Consider the following 13,147-nt stretch of genomic DNA (forward strand, 5'->3'; position numbering starts at 1 on the left):
TAAATGTTTATAAAATATCTCAAATGACAGCATGTATTAGTGCTAAATATTATTCTATGGGATATCTTGCACTCATTTGAAAATGCTAGAATTGAGAAATTTTTAATGAACATGCAAGCAGAATGAAATACATATCGAGGGGAAAAGAAGAGAATTGTAAGAAATAAAGTCATGGTTTTACAAGTAAGTCTGAAAAATAATCAGTTTATTTGGGGAATACATAAATCTCAGCCAGGTATTTTTATTCAGAGACCCAATTAATTTGGGTTTCAAATATCAGGAAGCATTTTGGTTTAAAAAACATAAAGGCACTTAAAAGACATAGGCAGAGTTTTATTTGTGTCAGGGTCACATGGAGTAGTCCAGTAACCAAGAAGGCACTAAAGAAAGTTGATGGAGAAATTTGAAAGAAGATATTAAATAAGATGCCAGGTGAAGTTAATTAAATGTAAAACAAATCTACTATCAAAAGCCAGAAATTTATTTTTTGATAACTCCAATTTAAAAACAACAGGAATGTACTGGTTGGGTGGCCATGGGGATGAATTTTGCCCCACATAGGACAGTTCTTCCATTAAGTTGAGAAAGTGGTGAGTTGTCCATAACCAAAGTGTATCAAACAGAGAGCCCATGTTTTACTGGCAGAAGGATTTCAAACTTCACAGATGATGGCAAACTATGGACATGATTTCAAACATTGAGTGTCCTTGATTCTAAGGAAACAGAGAGAATTATTCTATGGTAAAAGAGTCAATGCCTTTGAATTAAGGTAAATCACTTTATATTATGAACAGCTCTTTCAGACACAATCAGGTGAGAATGACAGATTTTTGAAGAATTAAAGGGAATTTGTGATGAATTAGAATGCTAGAAAATAAAAATGGCTATCTAATTGTAAACATAGCAAACATGCATTTCCCAAATCCATAGATTAGTTAGCTTAAAGTGAATCTGAGGCCAACATCTAAAGCAATTTGCAATAGTTTCAGCACTTAGGAAGAAGTTAAACTATTTAAATAAAATCCATGTAAGTTAGATCATTTTTTCTTTTATTTAATGAACACTACATAGCAAAACCAGAGTCATGGTGGTGTAAGTGATGCTCATGTACATATATGTATTCAGGTATGCACATACTTGAAAAATTGCATTTGATCATTTGCCAGAGCAAGGCACAGTGGTGTGTGCCTTAAATTCTGGGTATTTGTGAACCAGAGATAGGACAATTGTGGGTGGAAGTCAGCCTGGGCAAAAATTTAGCCAAACCCTGTCTTAAGAAACAAACCAGACATAGTAGTGCACAGCTATAATTCTACTACTGAGGAGGCAGATGTAGCAGTACCACTTTCTGAGGTTAGTCTGGGACATGGCTTGGCTCAAGTGGCAGAGCACTTGCTAGTGTCTAAGGTCAAACCCAATACCACCAAAAAAGAAAAGAAAGAAGAGAGGAAAGGAGAGGAGAGGGGAGGAGAGAAAATTACTCACTAAAAACCACAAGCTCATGTTTTCCTCAAGAAAATAATTTTAATTTATAAAGCAGCTATCAATAATTATTGAAACAATGGTGTCATGCCATCTGCAAAATTACTGACTCATTGAATGGTAATTCAAAACCTATATATATATAAAGCCATCTATCAAAGCTTCTAAGAAGTCAGTGAAATGCTCAAGGAGGAAAGCCAGTGAGAATTCGGATGGGTTTTATTTGGTCATTTCACCTTGAATTAAAAAACATGATATCATTTTCTAATCCATAAATATGTATGGTTATAATTTGTCAACATATAATAAAATGAGACAAAAGGAAATAAAAATAATTCTTACACAAGCAAGGTGACTCACCGAATTCTCTTAGGAGCAGAGCTGGTTGTTCTAAACTTCCTCTATAGAATTTTCTGAGAAAGGCAAGGATCTCAGGGTGGTTTTATAATTAGCTTTAATGCATATTAAAACAGTAACAGGTATATTCTCAGAGGCTGAGTGAACAACATACAGGATTTAAAAAGAGGTTATAGATTTGACAATTCAAATACCACCTCCACCACTTACTAGTTGTGAATTTGGATGGAATGGTTAACTTTGATCACTTATTTTGCTGATAGGGAAATTATAAATTTTATCAAACTATAATGGCTACAATGAAGAATAAATAAAATAAAGTTCAAAATGCCCCTGACTAAAAATGTGAAATCGCTGTGCAAATTGTTCTTCTTTCTTCACCTTCAGGTTTTGTCAAACATTCCCATGAGAATGAAGTAAGAATTTTCGTTGTGATGATTTTGTTCAGTGGATGGTAACCAAGCTTTACTTCTGCACAGAAAAATTTAGCCAAAATCTAAGGTCAAGAGCTTTATTGAAACATTCAAATATATCATAAATTATGAAAATAAAATAAAATTGAGGTGGGCTCCTATGAGCAAAATTGTATATCTTCACAGTAATTATTTAAAATATGAGTCTGTTTGGTTTTCAATGTGGATAACTTATTTTAACATAATAAATTAAAAATGGTACATAAAACAATCTGAATCTGTCATTTCATTATCATGAGATGACAAAAATATATTTTGTTACACCTTAATTGAAATTATTAGTAAATTGAAAGATATATCCTTCATAAGCAGCACTAAATAACTCCATCCAGGAACCTATTTCAATGTCTTATTTAGAATTATGTTTTATTGGCAAAATATCTTAGAGGGCCCAAAAAATAGTGTAAATTAAAATAGATGTTTCCCTAGGTGTAAAACAGCAATGAGTAACACTTGTTCAAAAACTGACCCAGGACAAAACTGTCCGTAGTTTCATAGTGCGGGTTTTGTGGGATCAAAAGTGAACTGTGTGTCTGGGTATCTGAACGTAATGAGGTACTTTACTGTTTATACACACAAAAAAAGGCCACTGTGTGGTGTACATGATCATTTGGTTGAGAAGAGATACAAGAGTACTATGCTTGGTTTCTTGCCAGTTTGGTCCAGAATTTGATATGGCAAATCATTTGTATCCAATCTGGTGGTGATGACTTTTTGAGCATTTTCCCTGATAGTAAATTCTACAATAATTTGGGCCCATTTTAATAGCTAAATCTATGAAAAAATATTTTAAAAGGAAAAATCTTAAGGAACTAAGTGACTATTAATTCAGCCAAATGCATTTAAATGATCAAATATATAATATTTCTATTTAAATAAGAAAACGTATCTATTAGAAAAAAACTAATGACAAGTTACATACTCTGAAAAAAACTTTTTTATTTATATACAACCTTCACTTTTATAGTGAAGATTTAACACATAAATACATGTTATCTCTACAACTATACATATAGTGAGGATTTAATTAATCAATTGAAGACTTTGAAAGATACCTGTAACTCATGCATGAATCACAGATTTCACACTAGAAACTTTAAAAGTACAAAAATCTACAAAATGTACAAAAGTACATTTTGTACTAAAATGTACAAAATCAAAATACTACATATCAATTCTAGTGATATGTAATGAAATTGTTACTGAAAATGGAAAGTGCACTGTGAATATTTTCATCAGGCCAGAGCAAAGTCTAAAATGAAGTAGTCTACTAAGAAATTTGATAGAGAACTTGGAAAGAAGAATGTAAATAAAATGCAGCAGAAGTTAATAAAATGAAAAACAAATTAACTCTCAAAAGCCAGCAGTTTATTTTTGACAACTCCAAGTTAAAAACACCCATATAAATAAAATTTTAAATCAGTGAATAAAAAACTCTTTCAAATTTAATCAGAAAAATAATAAAATGGAAAGAAGCACAAAATAACAAAATTAAGAATGAAGACAGAGCTGAGGATACAATAGATTTTTAAATTTATAAAAAAGTTCTAATTGCAACATTAAATTAAAACCTATATAAAATAAGCCATCTATGTAAAATAAACCATGTAACTTTACCCACAGTGATTCACAAGTATCTAAAGAGTCCTACAACAGTTTAAAATTTATTAAAATTTAATTAATTAATTAAAAGAGCTTGTACAAAAAATACCAAACCAAACCAACCAAACAAAGAAACAATAGTTATTTATATGCTTGCTATTTTGAGGCTAGTGAAATATTATTATCAAAAGTAGATATGGGTCATGTGAGAAAAAAGCATAAGATCCACGTTTACTCATTTTCATAAATGGAAAATCTTATGTATGATATTATCAAACTAAGTATAGTAGCATTCAAGATTTGTCATCTTGTCCATAGTTGGTTTTATGATATGAGCAAATGTGAGAAACAAAATAGAATGAACAATTGTAAAACAGATGCAATTCATCACTTTTTGAAATTCATATGATCATTGCAATATTTAAAAATAATGAAGTGATTAGATGGAGCTGTTTTGTCTTGAAAGTGTGGGTTTTATGTTTTTAAGTTTAACCAAATAATTATCCTTATGAGTTAAATGTAAGAAGAATTATTTAACAAATCAGGGAAAAGACAAGGTTACCAACACAGTTTTTTAAAAACATGTTCTTACAGTAAAAATTTAAAAATAGAATAAGAAATAAAGATAATTGAAATTATTAGCAGGTTATATTATTTGTCAGTAAAAAAACTTCAAAAGAATCTTTAGAAAAGTTATTATACATAAAATTATAGATGAAGGCTGGATGTGTGTTTCCAGGGGAGGGCACCTGTTTTGCAAATGAGAAGCCCTGAATTCAAACCCCAGTTCAACTACAGAAAAAGAAAGATGAAAGATTATTGCATAAACATTTTTATTTATAGTTAGCAGTTATAATTTTATTTTTAAATAACATAATAGGTATAAGTCATAAGATACCTGGGAATTAGTTTAACTGGTGTAATGCAAAAACAGAGATTTTTTTTTTCTATGAAATAATGTACAGCAAGATTTTCTTTTTCCCAATAGAAAAATCTGAGAAAAGGAAGGAGAGAAGAGAGAAAGAGGTAGAGAAAGAGAGAGACAGACTTACAAAATGCAGCTACTTGACCATATTATTTTATATAAAATGTTACTTAATATGTACCATATCCATTCATACTTAACAATAAATTACACATACATAGAAGTGAGGTAAATTGATAGAAAGGTGGGTGCCCCATTAACTTGGAAAGGGTCATTTCTTTTTTAACTCAGGGTCTCGTTCTTGTTAAGCAAGCTCTCTACCACTTGAGCTGCATCCCCAAGTCAAAGAAAGGGCCTTTCTAAACCTCCAGAACATGATTCTACTGGATTTGCAAAATTTTTTAAATGGTCTAATACTAAATTTTGGCAAAGATTTGAGAAGTATTGTGCCTATAGGATATTTCTTTTGTAAAGAAGTTGGATTTATCTTACAAAAAGCATGCCCATTCCTTATGATCTTTTTGCAATTTGATTTTTCCAGATGCAGACCCAAGATACATGCAAGTATCGGTGAATGTGTGTTAGTTAGCTTCCTTTTGGTAATGACAAAATTCCTGTGATAGCCATTTTAAAAGGAGGAAAGTTTTACCCTGGCTCATTAGTCTATTGTCACTTGCCCCTGTTGCTTTGGGCCTGTGGCAACAATGCATATTTTGGCAGGAGTGCATAGTAGAAGAGGTCTGTTTACCTCATGGTAGCCAGGAAGCAAAAATGCAAGGCAGGAAGGAGCACAAGTTCCAATATCCCATTAGGTATACCCCCTAATGACCTAACTTTCTTTTCCTGTAAGTGGTCCAGCTTAGTAAAGCTTCCACCACCTCCCAATAGTGCCTTGGGCTGGGCACAAAGTCTTTCACACATGGGCCTTTGTGGAACATTTGATATCTAAATTATAGCAGTGTTCAAGATTACTTATAGAAGCAACATTCTACATCAAAACTAGAAACAGTCCAAATGTCATCAAGGAAGACAAGCATAAAGTCTACGCATGAAGTACGCATGATGTGCAGTATATACTAAAAAATTACTATGTGTAGATGAAGCAACACTCACGCTCAGTAGAAGTAAAATGCTGAGAAAAATATTTTTAAGAACTGTATGTAAGAATTACAGTTTTCCTAAATTGTGACACAATACTACATTGGTGTCATAACATTACTTAAGAAAGCAAAGGAATATTGGACATGGGTCACACACTAAGGGGAGAATGCACACAGGAGGAATAGAGAAAGGGAAGGAACCTAAAACTTGAATGTGGTTGATGTGTTCACTGTAGAAGAGAAAAAAGTAATCTTAAACTGGCCTAGGCCACTATGGGAAGGGCACTAGGAAATAATGAAGAGGTCTGATAGAGATGAACCGATGTGGGTTTCAATACACATGTGCATGGAAGCAATGCTAGGAATCTCTCTGTATAGCTCTTTTTATCTTAAACTAGCAAAATCGAAATGTCTTTCTTATTATCTCTTATGTTTTCTCTTCAACAAAATAGGAGAACAAGAGGGTGGAACAAGTTCTACCCAGAAATGCGTAGGGGGAGTAGATGGGAGGTGGCCTAAACAATGTATACACATGTGAGTAAATATTAAAAATGATTTAAAAAAATAAATAAATAAAAGAATATACCTTCAGGATTCCTGGTGTCTCCCCAGGAATGTTTCATGACCTTTTTTGCTTGTTTTGTGAATACATGCAAGTTCATTGCTAGAAGGTTCCAAAGGGGGATTTAAAAAAAAAGAAAGCGAAGGAATGATGAATGCACCTATTAAGACACTGCTTAACTCAGGAGAAGAGGGGAGAACAGGGAGAGCAGGGGATGCAGAGGGATGGATTGATGAACACTAGGGCTGCCTCCGTACTATGGGTGATGCTTTATTTATCTATCCCTGTCTGTGGCAAAATACCAGGGAAAAACCCAGGGGAAAATGTTTATTTTGGTTTATAGTTTCAGACTTCTAAGTCCATGGTCTTCTGACTACATTATTTTCAGGCCTGAGTTGAGGCAGGAAACATGGAGGAAAGGCATGGTAGAAGAAATCTACTCACATCATGGAAGCGAGAAAGCAAGAGGAAGGAGCCAGACACTAGACATAATCCCCAAGGGCACAGCTTCAAGGGCTCACCTCCAAGGATGCCCTATTTCAGCTAGGTACCACTTCCTAAGTTTCCACCACCTCCCAAAGCCCATCAAATTAAGAACCCATTGATGATTATATGTTCTTCTTCATATGTTTCATGTGTTTCTTGTATGTTTTTTCCCCAGAAACTTAAGATTTGATTTTGTCAGTCCTTCTAGTATTGTATAAAATTTTAAGTAATGCTATTTTAAATTTTTATTTCCCGAAATTAAAAAATATTTTTCTTATTTTTTTATACTAAACAAATACATATATATATATATACACACACATATATATGTATACATTTATTTATTTTTTATAGTGAACACACTGAAGCAAAAGCATTTCTTTTTAGGTATGATTTAAATAAACTTCATAAATTTGGCTGTGGTACTTTACCTTTTATTAATTAAAAATTTACAATTTCCGCTACTAACTCTTCTCAAATCCATAAGTCATTGTTAGATTTCCCCCATTATTTGGTTTTTATTTTCTTTATTAATTCTTAGTTGTTGATTTTAAATGTAAGTAATTATGGTCAGAAATGTGTTCCGTATAAATTCTTAGGCCTTCTTGATCTGCACTGGGATGTTCACAGGCTTGCCTTTTCTGTGCAGGTATTTTGAAATGTACATTATCACTTTGTTAGTTGCTGAATTATATACATAGATAGGTATTTATATCCAGAAAGCACATTTATTAGCAAAGAAATTACAATAAATGTACAATTAAACATTTCCATACATTAAAAAGACAATCTTAAAACTACTAGAAACCATGAATTGTCTACAAACCAAGTGTCAGTTAGACTGACAATAAAATATATAACTGAGTCACTCCATACACATTTTTTCGTTACTTCATACACATTGTTTGGGTGCTGTCACCACCTTAAGAAAATTCTTGGTCAGTATCTCTTTAAATATTGGCTATCTTCTAATCTCTCTACTTTAGCTTCCCTGGATTAAGGATATGCTAAACCTTCCCTTTCAGTCAGCTATGTCTCTTCATATATATATATAAATATATATATATATATATATATATATATATTCTATCTCATATTTCTGTGCTTCAATCTAGATAATTTCCTCAAATGAGCCTTGTAATTTGTTAACTCATATTTTAGTTATATATAATCTAACATTTTAGGCTAGTTACTTTTGACTGACATGTAACTTGTACTTGGTTCTTTTCCAAATATGCCTGGCTTCCTATATTTTTAATCTTTTCTAACACTTTAATCATTTAAGCTATTTTTAAATTTTTTACTGAATAAGATTATCTTGATCTATGGTTATTTTTCCCACTGACTCTTTAAAATTTGTTGACAGTTATCCCCTGTGCTATGCATTTAATCATTTTTAATGGATATACAATTTACATACAGTGAAAGGAGTAAATATGACAGTTTGATGAGTTTTGAAAAATTGGTACCATCCTGCAGTCATCATTATTTTGGAATTCCCTTTACAGACGTTCCAGTTGACCTGATGTTTACCTGGAGGTAACTAGTGCTCTGATTTCTTTTGCTGCAGGTTACTTTTGCCTGTATTTGTGATTTATATAAATAGAAATGTACAGCAAGTACTCTCTTGTGTCCTTTACTGTTTCTCCTTGACATTCATTCATTTTACTGCATGTATTAATATTTTGTTTATTGCTGAGTAGTAACTCAGTTCTATGACTGAATACATATATACTCTGATACGTTGATTCATTCTTTTGACTATGTCCCAGTTTTGTCTAATATAAACCATTTTGCAATGGTTACCTTAATAGAATTCTTTGTGTGGACATTTGCTTTCATTTCATGTGGGTAAACACTTAATAATTTAGTTGGTGGGTTTTTGCGTAGGTCTATTTTACCATTTTAAGAGACTACCACTCTGGATGCTGGTGGATCATTTCTGTAATTCTAGCTGCTTGGGGAACTGAGATTGTGAAGATCATGGTTCGAGGTCATCCTAGAAGAAAAAGTTAGCAAGACCCCGTTTCTGTGAAAGAAAGATAGATGTGGTAGCATAAGCCTGCAATTCCAGTGACTGCAGCAAGTGTAATACAGCAGGAATGTGATACAGTCTGACCCGGGCAAAAAGCAATGCCCATCTCCAAAGGAATCAGAAGGAAAAGGCTGGAGGAGTGGCTCAAGTGGTAGCGAGTGTGAAGCCCTGAGTTCAAACTCCAGTACTGGAAAAAGTAAAAAACAAAAATAAAAAAAAAAACTACAAAAAACATACCAAACTGTTTTTCTAAATATTGTCATTATTGATCTACTTAACCATAGTCATTCTGATGAATAGACCTGATCGGGTGAGAAATGGAAGAGAGTTACGCCTGAAAATCAGAGACTGTCACAGTCTCCAGTCAACAGCTTGTTCCAGTGTCTCTTGGAATCAGTCCGCCACACTGATTTCTAAGTAAGTAGATCTAGAGGAAGCTTCAAAGTGTGCATGGACTCAGCCCCTGAGTGATGTTTACCTGTTGTTCTCAGGGTGCAATTTGGAAACCACCTAGATAGCTAATTCTACCTGTCAATGTGACTGTGCAATGCCTACAAACATCATCAAACACTATTCTGAGTATTTTCTTTCAGAATGTTTCTAGATGCTATTAGCATTTGAATTCATGAACTGAGTAAAGCCAATTGCTTTCTTCAATGTGAGTGGACCTCATTCAAAAACTTGGAAGTCTGAATACAATTAAGAAAAAACTGAACCTCCCCTGAGTAACAAAGAATTGATTTTGCCTGACAGCCTTCAAGCTGGATCTAAAGTATCAGCTGTATCTGGGTGTAGAGCCAGTCAGCCTTCAGATCGGAATTTACACCACCAGCAATCCTGGGTCTCCAGCCTGACACCTCACTTGTAGATCTTGGGATTTGTCTTCTTTTAAAAGCCCATGAGAAAATTCCTTATAACCCACCTCCTACACACACACACACACACACACACACACACACACACACACTCATACACACACAGTTGGCCCTTGATTAGGATCCACAGGGAATGAGATGCAAGATCCCCTGTAGACACTAAAATCTGCACATATTCAAAACCCTTCAGTAAAAAGGCAACTACTGGCATCTAGCCTGTACACCATCTCCCATACACTTTAAATCAGCTCTGGCTTAGTTACAGTATCTGATACAATGTAAATTCTGTGTGAACAGTTGTTTGTACTGTATTATTCAGGGAGAAATGACAAGAAAAACTTCACAACCAGTACATGGATGCAGAAGTCATGACTACAAAGGGCCACTCTGTATGCATATGTGCACACATATGTTCACATATCATATTAGTGATTTTTCTTTGAATAACCTTGGCTAACATATATCTGCAGCAGGGAATTTGGCCATTTTATAATGAAAATTGAAAATCTGAAAGAAGATGACACCAAAAATCACCTGAGAAAAAAATATAATAATGAAGCCAAGTAAGCAACAGAATCCTAAGCTTGGAAGTTCTTAGGCTTTCAGATTCTGTGCAAATACTCTTAATGACTTTCATCTTGGCTTTTGGTAAAGAAATCAAAATGACCATTCACAGAATGTATTTGTCAACCCAGCTGTATTTGAAAGAATATGTTTTTCTTTTTAACACAGAATAACTCCCTCTCTTTGCACAGGCTTCTTCCCAGCTCCATGCCTGCTATCTTTGAAAAGCACACTGATTATACACTGTGCAGCTGTGTGCAGGCACATCTCCCCACCCTCCTCCTCCTGCTCACTCTTGGCTGCACTTCAGCCCTCCCTTCTCCTTATTGTGGTGTTGTGCCTCATTGTTGGTTTCTGTCTCTCCCACTGAGCTTTGAAACACTATAGGCAGAGTCTGAGTTTCTTTGTATCTGACTCCTCTGTGCTTCTCTATTTGCCAGTTACTCCTGGCGATTGTCCCTGTGCAATAGATGTAAGTGAAAGATTGCAAGAATGGTTGTGATGCTGATATCAGGAGTTCCATGCACATGCTAAATTTAGGGAACAAATGAAAGTGAAAATGAATGAAGAAGTTAGTGAGCAAATTAGGACCAAGAAAGTATTACTTACTGTTTAAATTTAAATTTAAGCAAATGGAGACAGAACTTTAGTCAAAGTGTGAACTTAGACATTTTGCTTATACTTCAGTATTCTCAAATAAGAAATTAGATATTACTATTGCTTCCTTCATAAGAAGATCTTGTGTGTCAAGAGAGATGAGACATGTAAATCACTGAGACAGGATCTAAGCAATATGTAAGCAGCAGCAATTGTTTCCTATTCATTTTATTTACTTTTCTGTGACCTGTAAGTTGATTTATGGACTCCCTCTGAGATACAAGTAGTCAAGGTTAGGTTAAGAATTAAGAGCACAAAAATTGATTTCCAAAAGTGAGGCCTTTCTATTGAATTTAGAATATCCTAACTTGTATGTTTAGTGTCCCTGGGCTTAAAAATAGTTTAACAAATACATCAAAATAAATTTTACAGCTTAGGATGCCTTCTTCCCCATATATAAATGGATCTATTACGAGGGGAGATGTGACAGGGTCCTTTTGAATGAATATGAAAAAAGCAGTTATAGATACATGCTGCAGATGAACTGACACACATGCCAGACCTCTTCAACTGTAAAGGCCCCTGTACATCTCAGAGACAGGTGGTACTAAACAATTTTCTTTTAAGAAATCCCCCCTTAGCTGCTCTGTATCTGCAAGTCACTGGAAATGTCATGGGGTAATGCCCTCTGAAGGACGTGTGGCTTCGTCTTTTATGCATCCTAATTTCCAGCAGGTTGATTAGAAGCCATTTAATTGATTTCATCCCTCCAATTTGATTCAGTACTTGCCAGGAAGATGTGTCATGATATAGAATTTCTAAGAACCACTCAAATACCTCTCAGAAACCCTGCTACATCTATGAATCTGATATCGATGCATTAACGATCCCTCCACATCATTAAGGATGCTTAAGGTGCTGTTTTTCACTCAGAGGAACAAACAAAGATAGGATATATGAGAACAATTCCTCAGAAGTAAAAGAACAGCACCAGCTTTGAATATTTAGGGTACTGTCTAGGGATATGTTTAGAGATTCAGTGGTTGAATCTGACTCTTGAGTCCAATAGTGAAATTTTTATGTGGTTGTGGGATACACACTCCCATCTCTTAGCTCCTCATCTGGGCACTGAGAAACACAGAAGCAACTTTCTAAGTACCTTTCATCTGTATTCCACAGAAGTGCCATTACTTCGTGTCCCCAAGCATGCTCTGAACTAATGGCGCCCCTGAATGGCATTTAAATGTTTGAACATGACCATCTAGTTGCTTATCATAAAAATAGAGCCAAGTTGAAAGGAAAAGTCTTTTAATACCATGTATTCACTATTGGCCACAGCACTTCAATATCTGCAATAAGATGGAGCTAGATTAATTCACTGCATGTGCTCCACTCTGGAAGTCTGTGCCCACTCTTCTCTTATTCTACAACCATTCACCACACTCCCCATCTCACCCCAATGTGTTAACTCCAATTTTCCATCAGGTCTTAACTTACCACAGAAAACCTCATTTGACTTTAAAAAGATATCATATACCTCTGTATGGACCTGACATTTTCTCTACATCATGTTGTGTTTTTATTTCAATCATTCATTTTTATCTATGTCTAGCCTGAAAGCTCCTGGAGGACTTTGCTCATGTCTTGGTCACTATTATAGTCTCAAGTCAGAAAAAGTGACTCTAAGTAGTATATTTTTCATTAAGTGTGCATCGACCGATTGACTAAGTGAATATCTAATAAATATTTTGAGAATCTAGGCTGAATGTCCTTAATCAGAAAGTTTGAGGTCTGAAATATTACATTATTTCATGATGAAACTTTATGAGTATCATCATGATGCCACATGAAAAATTTCAACCGTGTTTTCATGTAATGGGTCACAGTTCAAATACAAGTGCACTAAAAATACCTAATAAAATTACTTTCAGTTCAGGTGTATAAGGTGTACATGAAACTTAAATAAATTTATGTTTAGTATTGAGTCCTATCTCCAACATACCTCATTATGTATATGCAAGCATCCAAAAATAAAAGAAAATCTGAAATACAAACACAGTGTCAAACATTTCAGATAAGAGATACTAGA

General features: G+C 34.2%; 1 long non-coding RNA gene across 1 annotated transcript in view; it reads right to left on the minus strand.

Moving 5' to 3' along the window:
* Positions 1–272: 272 nt before the first annotated feature.
* LOC141417404 (uncharacterized) overlaps positions 273–13,147 on the minus strand; it is a 54,518-nt gene continuing 41,643 nt past the window's right edge. The window contains exon 3 of the long non-coding RNA XR_012441949.1: positions 273–713. This is a non-coding gene — a long non-coding RNA (uncharacterized lncRNA). The remainder of the gene's footprint in view (positions 714–13,147) is intronic.

The sequence above is a fragment of the Castor canadensis genome, chromosome 2 (assembly GCF_047511655.1).
Source record: "Castor canadensis chromosome 2, mCasCan1.hap1v2, whole genome shotgun sequence".
NCBI classification, from domain to species: Eukaryota; Metazoa; Chordata; class Mammalia; order Rodentia; family Castoridae; genus Castor; species Castor canadensis.